This window comes from Ornithodoros turicata, chromosome 6 (assembly GCF_037126465.1).
Source record: "Ornithodoros turicata isolate Travis chromosome 6, ASM3712646v1, whole genome shotgun sequence".
NCBI classification, from domain to species: domain Eukaryota; kingdom Metazoa; phylum Arthropoda; class Arachnida; order Ixodida; family Argasidae; genus Ornithodoros; species Ornithodoros turicata.
This window is the reverse complement of record NC_088206.1, coordinates 20,779,121-20,790,370: the sequence shown is the minus strand read 5'-3', so window position 1 is coordinate 20,790,370 and position 11,250 is coordinate 20,779,121. Positions and strand designations below refer to the sequence as shown.

Here is an 11,250-nt window from a genome sequence, read left to right as displayed (position 1 = left end):
CTATGAGTATTGCGCGGCATACACCCATTTTGCACTGTATGAGTGTTCCAAAATTTAGCATTGTGTGTAACGGAAGTGTGATCGGGGTGTATTGGTACATTACACCCCTTTTACACCAACACGGGTGCTTAGTGGAGTGTAGTATAAGTGTAATTCGGGTTTGTCCCCATAGTACACCCTTTTCACACCGGGAAGGGCGTAAAAAGATTTACTGTGTGCATCTTCTCGAGAATATCTCACAGCCCTCATGTAACCACTGGTGTAAATACGATGAAAGGGGGAGCATGTCATTTTGTACATAGTCGTGGAGCAATACATGTTCGTTTCTGCAGAAATTCCGTTTCTGCAAATCTCCAAATGAAGATGTCTCACATTCTAACGAGTGGGTAGACCCACTCGTTAGGCAAACGATCTTATTCGATCGTAACTGGACCGAGAGATTACGCCCCTGTCACGAAAAGAGCGCGTCATACACCACGTGCTCGAGCTCCCGAGTGCCTCGCGCTTCGTTAGATCATGAGCAGAGTTGTACGTAACGCGTTACTAGTAATTGCGTTACTAGTAATCAATTACTTTTCTCAGTAATTTTTAACGTAATCAATTAATTTTTTGAGCAAGTAATTTTCCAAGTAATCTGATTACAATTTTCGGTAATCAATTACTGAGTAATCCATTACTTTTTTAACCTTCTTTCAACAATGGCAACCCTTTTCAGCAAACAAATCTGTAATAAACGCGTGTATGTGTTTTGTATGTTGCTTTCAAATGTATTTGCGAATTTCACTTACCATATACGTTGGTGTCTCATTTTAGAATTTGCAACAAGAGCTGCATAGTTGCATTCACTGCAGGCTTGTTGGCTTTGCTATGGCCCACAATTTAAAAGTAACGGAAAAAAGTAACGCGTTACATTTCTAATCGGTAACGTATTACATTTTCGATGAAGTAATTTGTAACGGTAAAGAATTACTTTTCGCGCAGTAGTAACAGTAATTGTAATCAATTACTTTTTCCGAGTAACGTGTACAACTCTGATCATGAGCCATGTAGGCGACGAAGCCTGTGAGCACGTGAACACATTCGTTAGGCAGACGACACCGTCGGTCGTTACGCGAGCAAGAGATTACGCCTTTGTCCCGTTAACGAAAAACGCGCGTCACGTGAAACGTGTCACGTGTTCGTGTTAACGAGTGCACCGTCCCTCGTTGGCTCGCGAAAGATGGAAGTGATTAAGCCCCCTTGTCTGTTAAGAACTGGAGGCGTACGCCTTTTTATGACACTTATGCAGCTACTTTAATTGTCAGAATATTAGCCAACGCCACGCGCTTTCCAAAAATCAGGAATGGTATGGTGGTGGTGGTGGTGGTATGATGTTCTAAGGAAGAGGGGCGAGGTCTGCCTGCTCAGACATAGGCGCAAAGTTTCACTCCATTGTGAAAGGGAAAGGGGTGAAGGGGGTGTAAAAGAGAAAATATAGAGGGTCAGAAATTTAAAAAAAAAAAGAAATTAGAAGCGTAGAGATAAATAAATTAGTAAGAATGAAGGGGAGAGCGTTCACGACAGTCCCACAGAGGTAACGAAAGCTAGGAGCGCGTCCCGCGCTTTTCCACGGATGTGGGTGATGACCCTGAGGGTACAAAATCTCGTCTAGAGAGCCACAGGGAAGTGACAAGGCACTGAAACCCGAGGTCAAGGTGGTAACGGTGTCATTCTGTGCAACGGTTCGTCCCACGTGTCGAAGGCTCATAGCGAAACACGTCCGGTATGACATCTGACATCACAGCTCTGGCATCTCCTTCAGTGAGACGGCTATGGGAGAAGTCACGCGCTTGCGTGAACGAATAGGAACGGCTAGACTTCTCGCTCTTCTGACGTCAACGCTGGACTCCGAAATTTGTTGGAACGTTTGTTTATCGCCAGCTACAGGATACGGAGAGAACTAATGCGTTTTTCCAGTATAGAATGACGTAGAATATAATCCGAAAGAGCACTAATGCGAGCCAGTTGGGTACATACATTAACAGACATGACGGAGCATGTCATTTCGTATAGTGCATTGCCTGCTTGATGTAACCAGCCACACGTGCCAAAATGTCACGCCAGAAATTGAAGTGCCGCATAGAAGCACGTCAGAGCGAATGTTCTATAGTTAATATGTGCGTGCTTCGACTACCAGCTATTATCCTTTTAGGCGTAAACGGCCTCGCTTAGACACAGTTGCAATGAACACGTTACAAGACGGCAAAAAGAAGAAAAGAAAAGTGTAAAATAGACACCACACCGGCGTAAGCCCTCAGCCGCCAGTGATGCGGCGTAATCTCGGCTTTCGTATAAAACCTAACAAATCAAAGATCTTTCTTGTGCATCTACAGAGCCCAGGATCTTGTTGTTTGAGCCCCAATTGCTGCCTGGCTAGTGAACCAGCGTTCTCCTCCTCTTATCTCATTTTCTTTCATACCTGTGCATGCATTTTCCAGGATGGCGCGGACGCTATGTGAGTTGAAACCTATCTCCTTTAATGAGCACTTTGTATTCCTCGCTTGATTTTTCGCTGCGCCAGGTGAATATTGCAGATATAATTCCAATGCCTCTGTCCCTTCTATTTCTAGGAAATACGAGTGATTAGGCCTCTAGACAGCAAGAATATTACGAGAAAGGTTAGTTCGGGGGGGGGGGGGGCTATAAACTCCCTGCGGAATGCCGATTTACTGCTTTGGTATTCACTATTTACGGTTTTACGATCACTGCTTACGGGAACGGGTATACCCCCTCTGTGTATTTTTCATTTTTGACTGCGACGTATCGCGCGACAAATAACATGTACTCTTACGCAAGAACGATTATCCCAAATGACATCTAACTGACCTCTAACAGACCTCGCGCGCGCGAGTGAGGTCTTTTATTTGTACATTCTCCAGATGCCCCTGGATTCCTTCAGAGAGTATGAGTGGTGCTGACGTCCGCGACGTTGAGAGTCCCCCGCAAGTTGCGCCGCCCTGTGTCCGTATAAGAGAAGAAATTTCTGTGGGAAAGGAGAGCTTGCGGTTGATTCACATGCTGATACTACGTCACACGGACCAGGGGGCTTAATCGCTTCATCGTCGTTACGGTCGTTACAAGCTAACGAGTGGCGGGAAATCCAAAAAGGTGGGCACGTGAGACATTGCGCGTGATGTGTACCACGGCCTTCACGTATCGCGCGAAGAGCGCCGTGCACGTGTTTTATCACGTGCCCACCTTTTTAAATTTCCCGGCCGCCTTTTTGAATTTCCCGCCACTCGTTAGCTTGTAACGACCGTAACGACGATGAAGCGATTAAGCCCCCTGATTACGTCACGCCAGGACTTTGGGCTGGTCCTCCAGCGTTGTGCCATACTGCTCGTGGCTGCTTTTTGAGCCCCTGTTTGCAAACTTAATTGCGCAGGTGAAAGACACAATTAATACAGTGAAAATATTATGCTGGCTCCTGACGTACTGTTCGATGAGTGAGGCACGGTCTCGAGCACCGTTAAATGTCACTTCAGTTCTTTGGAACCCTGGAACGTCTTCCTCGCTGTCTGGACATTGTGCGGTTACCCCAGCATTGAATTCGTTGGGTGGCTGTCGGAGCACGATGACCACGGCACCTAAATTTGAAATGGGGTAAAACATCCGATGGAACAACAACAAGACCAGGGATATTCCCACAATTTTCATCTCGACGGAGGGGAGGGATGCCCATATCTGCTGCTTTTATTGCGTTTGTGCAGTTAGGTCATGTCATGTCATAGTCATAGTCTAGTTAGTCAATTCCATAGCCCTGGTCAATCTCCCTTGTGCATTCTCCATGGGAAGAAGAAGAAGAAGGTGAGAACGACGGTATCACTGGACACCTTCACGCTGCGGAACACCTTCATTGCCATTCCATTTCGTGCTCATAGCATCCCCGTCGCTTCTTCCTCTATTCAATTCTTTCGTCGCATCCATAATCCCTTTTCCCCTTCAATTCTTTATTCCGTCATCTCGTTCATCTCTTCATCTCAGCGCTTCTCATAACCTTTAAGCCTCATAGCCTAGTAGGCGCACACATCTGGGCTATGCGCCACTCATTTTAAGAAGAAGAAGAAGAAGGTCATTGGAAATATTCTCGTAACATTTTGGTGGCAGCGGGGGATGCCCCAAACCCGGGGCAAGACCGAGCAAGGTAGACGAACGCTCAGCAAGGAGAAGGCCCGCGCCCACATCACACAGCGAGCGCTTCAGGTGACATGGTCGATGCTGCCCCCACGCAGTCTCTTTAAAGCAACTAGATGCCTATGCCTTCAAGTGACGCCACCAGCCAGATTACCAGCAAGTGATGTAACAGCATGCAAAGCTTTTGTATACCTATAGGACGAGAGATTTTCGGCTCGCGTCGGGGAGCTGCGTACTCAAAAAGCCACCGAGGTATAGCCGCAGTTACAAGTGAATTAGACAGCCGCATTCAATCTATTGCTGTCTATTATGAGAGAGGGGGAGGTCCTCTGAACGACAGTGTCTCGGTTCCCGTTGTACTGAACCCACAGAGTCTTCTCCGCAATGGGTTGCCCAAATGATATATAGACGTGCCTGTTTGCAATGGCACTGTGTCATGCGACGCGTACGGTATCCAACTAGAGGCCATAGCGTCGGTCGACCGCTGGTCTGATCGCACAAAAGCTCAGGTGTTTGTCGCAAAGCGAACTCTTGCAGGACCTACCGACAGGAAAGATGGACAACTTAGTATTTTGTCTCCCAACGAAGCCGGCGAGAACGGTGCTTCGAGCGAAATCCTCTCGAGTCAGCGCCCAAGCAGCGTCCTTATACATGTTGATTTTTTATTTTTTATTTTTTTCCATCCAAAATGCGTTCTATCAGGGGATAAATTTTCGGGACAAAAAACCATCGAAAGCTAAATAAGCGACAGATTTTATATGCTACAGCAAATGACACCTGCCCAATATGTTAATCAGAACATTATCTCTCTCATTAATTACAAACACCACGTTAGACTGCGCACGTCTGCGGGTATAAACGTCATGGCAAAAAGGTGTCGAAGCCAGCTCGGAAGAACTTGCCCTTAATTAACGAGAGTTCGGCGTCTCTGAATAATGGAAGTGTCTGTCTTTGTACGTTTTCAGAGCCGTTAGATTGTGTCGCAGGGGGGATCCAGCATGGCATCGTATCTGACGCGCGATTAACTGGGAGATTAGGATCCAAGCCGTGAGCGAATACCAGCACATCGAAGGGCTTCATTATCCTCGAGAGGGATAAAGAGTAATCCGCCTTATTTTACTCGCGAGATTGCCTTCTAATATAGCCTTCATTAGTTATTTTATATTCTTAGTATAATTGTGTTTGCAATGCAATAATATCGGGACAACAAACTAGGGCACCAACGGTGGTTAACTTTGAACCGAGACCCCCCCAAGGGTTTCTGAAACTTAACACTAAATTCGTTTAGTGAAGTAAATTCAAGTTAAGGGACCGTTGTTCTCAGGTCAAATGTAAGTCGGCGTTGGTGAAACCGGGCGGTTGGTGAAAGAGGGGTGGGATGCATGATAAGGATGCTGGACGGCCTTCTTCATAAGCGCTATATATATACACTGCTCTCGAAATGCAAAGGCGCGGGCGGCCACACCACACCACACCACAGTTTGAAGAAAGAAAGATGTCGTTACTTCGACATCAATACAAAAGAAACGGGATCCAACCGTTGCGTTGTCATGAGTGAGCACCAGGAGACAGTGCGGGTACGTGGGTCAGCGGTATCGATGCGTGCATCAAGGCTGCAGAGAGCGAGACAGATCCTCGTGAGGACATTTTGCGGCAGACGAGAGCAATCTTGGATCGGACATCTTGAACATCACCCGCATCAGACCTTTTGACCTTCACATATTTTTTTCCGGCTGAGGTCTCAATCGCTGAGCTCCTCTGTTTCAAGTCTTGCTGTTTCCATATTGGTTTCCGTCGACCATATCGGCAATGCCCGGAGTCCGCTTGGCTCAGGTTCATCTTTCACCACTCACTGGTATTAAACTCATTTACGAATTCTTTCTGTGTCACAATTTCTGATCGTGTGACGCTAGCTCCTCGTCCCAACCTTCTGTGATGATCGCTTTGACCGACCACCCCATACAATATCGTGTTTCGTGACGATGGTTTATGAAACCGCTATTTACGCTTTCCTCCTCTCTTCCTCTGTCCTTCTCAAGAAGGGCATCAAAATGAAGAGACCTTCTCCACAAGAAGATAAATTTTTACACTTTAGTGCCCCTTTAACGACTTACTGGTGAGCCCATATCCAGGCCTTTACCTGAACAGTTTATGCGTTTGGTTTACTAAGCTGGTGGATTAGTAACAGAAAGGGGGGGGGGTATGTTTATCGAGAAGAATAAAGACATTTCACAAAACATCACAGAAACGACAGAGTCACTACATTATCGTAGGATCATTTACGAACTGTTATAAAAGAGATGATCACTTTGAGGACCCTACACTCTTAAAAATGAACTTCACCGCATAGCACGCTCCGAACCAACCATAACCTCGAATTATATCGTTATCTGCCCTGATTTGTTGAAAACGGGAGGCGTACGCCTTTTTTGTGACACTTATGCTGTTCATAATTGTCACAAAAAAGGCGTATTTTTTTAAGGCGTAAAATTTTTAAGAGTGTAGCCGCACGGCAAACTTAATGCATTAAACGGAGTATGGCAGTAACTTCACCTCCTAACCAATCATAATCTCAAATGACATCGTTCCCTCCCTGATTGAAAACAGGGGGAGTGCGCCTTTTTTGTGACAATTATGCAAGACATAATTGTGACAGAAAAGGCGTACGCCTCCATATGAGCACGCGATGCGGTGAAGTTAAGAAGTTCGGTCTGAAGTTCGGTGAAGTTCTGTTAAGAGTACGAAAGAAGCTACTTCTCTACAACGAGCCCACTATACCGCCAGTGTCGGGCAGGTCACACGGTCTAACCTGCAAACAAGGTACTACTGCGTGACGAGCATCGATGACATTCAATAAGGACCACGTAATCCATCAGAGCTAGCGTTACAGTCTGTTCATTGCAATGTATGGAAAGACTGTCTTCTATCCGCCGTACACGGTGTGTGCCTAATCCGCGTGGACGGAGACGGATCGAGTCCAGGTTCCGGGATTAGAGGCCCTGAATGTCGTTTGTCAGACCGGAACCCGCCATCTTTCTTGGACGTACGTAAGGCAGAGCGGGCTGACCATGTCTCGTTCTAACGCTCTCAATAATTCATGGCTCCTTCCTTTGAGCAGAGGAGGGGGACACGCTCATGATGCGCATAGACGCATCGCGCAGCTCTCAGTTGCTGTTGCTGAAATTGATAGCATGTATTTCCTACGGACGGAGTTTTGGTTGAGCCCGCTATTTTATCAGTAGCTCTATGTACGAAAGGTGTTTATGGATGCTCTTATCGATTGTCATAGAGAACCAACATATCGCATACCACATGTCAATATATTCGACAGGTACTATATGCAGACTGTTTTGAAGATTTGTATCCATTTTTCGGTGACATCAGAAATGATTGGGACGCGAGGGGCAAATTCATATGCACGTGGTTGCAGTCATGCCACTGCACACTCGCATGTGGTTGCAGACATATTTCATATACAGGATGAGTGTATGGAGGAGGGGTAGTTGGTATAGCTTCATAGTAAATATGCAGCACAGAAACGCGGACACAGAATGAAGACAGGATGACTGCTAACTCTCAACTGACGGATTTTACTAGTCGAAACAGGGGTGCTAGACTCGTCGTATCTTGAAACACGAAGAAAGTTCAAGATTTGGGAGGGAGGGCAACCGTTAGATGCTTTCCGTGGCCCACGTGAGCGCTTCTGACTGTCAATCAAACCTCAGGTCAAGGTTACCGAGACGCGCGCACTTTGAAATATTTTCATGACGTCAAAATGATGTTTTAGTTGCCCGGGGGGATGGTGACTTTGCAGATTTTACCAATGTAAACAATTCGGGAGATATGAGGAAAGACAGCCGTTGGACAGTTTCCCTGGCCCACGTGACGGCCCGTGTTGTCAATCAAACCAAAGTTCAAGGAAAGAGAAAATGCAGCTTTTGGCAGAAGTTCGGTGACGTCAAAATGACGTTGCGCAACTTTTTTTCCACCGAACAAAGTTCAAGGAAAGATAGTGGCGAACTTTGAAGTTTGTTAGAAAGATTGCGGCCGTTTTTATTGCCGTGCCTTTACTACTGCGCCTCTGACTCCCCATTTATCATGAGTATCGTTTGCCATGCCAAACGAGGATTTTTGCCAGTGTTACCGACTGTCAAAGAACGCTGTTCGTTCACTGTGTGACCATCTGCGCAGAGCCTACACTCTCAGAACACAACTTCACCGCATAGCATGTTGTGCGCCAACTACAGCCACGAATGATATGCTTATCGCTTCTAATTTGAAGAGAGAAGGGGACATAGGCATCTTTAAAGCAATTATCATATATCCAAATTGCTATACTCCCCCCTCGCTCTTCGAATCAGAAGCGGTAGTCCTATTATTCGTGTCAATGGTTTGCGGACAACGTACTATATGCGGTGGTGTTCTGTTCTGAGAGTGTACACTCTTAGAAATGAACTTCACCGCATAGCACGCTCCTAGCCAGCCATCGTCTCGAACGATATCGTTATCTGCCCTGATTTGTTGGAAACGGGAGGCGTACGCCTTTTCTGTGACACTTAATGTTGTTCATAATTGTCACAAGAAAGGCGTACGCCCCCCGTTTTCAACAAATTGGGGCAGCTAACGATATCATTCGAGATGATGGTTGGCTAGGAGCGCGCAATGCGGTGAAGCTCATTTTTAAGAGTGTAGGATTCACGCAAGATGCGCTTCTCGTGACGGATAATGATATCATTGCGCACAAGATTGTTGTGTTCTCCACGTATGACACTGTACATCCCATGGCTGCAGGTTCAGTGATGTTCTCTTGTTTTCACGTGGTTTCCTTGCTGTACAAAAATGAGATTTTCCATTGAGACGCGGAGGAGGACAACAGCTTTCCTTCTGATTGAGAGATGCATCCTAAATATAAAATGCACACAACAGAGACATGAACACTGCATGTGCAGAGCGTTGGAAAGCGTCGGTGCTCTTCTATGCAGCGGAGCAGCACCTCGAAGTGAGCGCTTGCAAGTGCACGGACCCAGGGTTTTTCGGACATGCGACTTTCCCGTCCCTTTTACCATGGAGTGGTTGTGTCGTCGCAGTGCGGACACTAGTCTATTTACATGTGCTCAAATTTACACAGGGGTCATTTTGAAAAAGAAGTGAGCAGATACATAGAAAAAGGAAATACGAACCAAATAGTTTTTTTAACCGAAGCGTTGTTGTGTTCAGTGACCCCGAATACACGTATAGCACACGTGCCGATACAGCGGGTGTGTCATGTAAAACAGAGGCTTAAAATTCAACTTCGGGGTATCATTGGCACTTGTCATCGACAAACTTTTGGTGTGACTTGCGCGCACTTGATCGATTTTCAGTCGCGAGAAATATTCTGAATAGAACTCTGAAATGTGTCAAGTCAGCGCAACTTTTTTTATTTCGTTTGTTTGTTGTTGTCTTTCTTTGTGTTTTTTCTTGTCCGAAACAGAAAGGGCATTTCGTTTTCTCAACAAATTTCAACACAAGACACATTACCCTACTACAATAAAAATAGCTGAGGAAAATTTTCTTTGCTTAAAATCTTGACCGCGGTAATTACTCGATCACGTAATGTAGAATACTGTGGGAAGTAGAATGTAGTAGAATGTGTAGAAGTAGTAGTGTGTAGAATACATGGAAGTCTCCCCTTCGGTTCCCTCTTCCATGCTTCTGCTGAGAGCGGCAGCAAGGTTGAAACGACGCAGCTATCTGAAGCAACTGTGAGGAGGTTGCAAGAAAAGCCGTGTCACCGGCTGCTTCGTCTTTGCGGCTTTTTCCTTTTTTTTTCTTTGCATAACTTGACGGAGGACTGCACGGCCGGCAATTTCCGTGAATCGTACAACAGTTTTCCGTTTCCTTTTTACCATTACCCAGTGGCGCGGGTGTTTTGTGATGCCATTGGATCAGGCCTCGAGTCATGCTGTTTCTGTATGTATTCGGTTTGGAAGAAATCTTGATTCGATTCAAAATTGAACATACATTGGGGGGGGGGGGGGGGACGTCAAAATTTATTTATTTATTTATTTAATCACACAAGTGATTAGGAGCAGAGGCTAAAACGTCACAGGAGACCTGACAAGGCCTCTATCCCCTACATCCGCACAAAATTGGCTCGCCGCAGAACATCCTCGTATAACAGGCTGCTAGCCAACCATAATCCGGAATGAAAGCGTTTTTTCTCCTGATTTGTCGAAAACAGGAGGCGCTCCATAAGCGTCATTAAAAGCCGTACGCCCCGCACTTTCCAGAAATCGAGAACGATGACGATATTATTCTGCGCAATGGTTTGGGATAAGCGATCAGACACGCTATAGCATCTAATTCACCGAGACTGGTGTCCATACTCGCAGTAGAATCAAAAACACGAATAACAAGAACATAGTATGTATTTGTCGAACATGAAAGAACTGATGTTCGGAGGCTGGAACAACATAGAAGGGACAAATACATACAAAGCCTCAATTTGCCTAATTAGCGGTGAAAGATGAAAGTCACTGAAAAGGTTAGCCAGCTGTAGGACTCGAACCCACATCTTCTGGATTGCTGGTCCAGGGCTCTACCAATTGAGCTAAGCTAACACGCCTTCTCGGCGACTTCCAGGGTGCGTCATCTGAAGGGACAAACCAGCCACTCTCTCTCACTCATCGTCCTTTCACTCTTACATTTTTGCTCACTTACACACACATTCATACGACGGCAATCCAGAAGATGTGGGTTCGAGTCCTACAGCTGGCTAACCTTTTCAGTGACTTTCATCTTTCATCGTTAATTTCTTAGGCAAATTGAGGCTTTGTATGTATATGTCCCTTCTATGTTGTTCTGTTCCAGCCTCAGAACATCAGTTCTTTCATGTTCATCAGTTGCCATCTGCGTCGATCCTGTCGTATGAATGTGTGTGTGAGTGAGAAAAAATGTAAGAGTGAAAGGACGATGAGTGAGACAGAGTGGCTGGTTTGTCCCTTCAGATGACGCACCCTGGAAGTCGCTGAGAAGGCGTGTTAGCTTAGCTCAATTGGTAGAGCCCTGGACCGGCAATCCAGAAGATGTGGGTTC

General features: G+C 45.9%; 1 non-coding gene across 1 annotated transcript; it reads right to left on the bottom strand.

The window, feature by feature from the left end:
- Window positions 1–10,702: 10,702 nt before the first annotated feature.
- Window positions 10,703–10,775, bottom strand: Trnaa-agc (transfer RNA alanine (anticodon AGC)). Its single transcript has one exon. It is a non-coding gene; the product is annotated as a tRNA-Ala (tRNA).
- Between the last annotated feature and the right edge of the window lie 475 nt (window positions 10,776–11,250).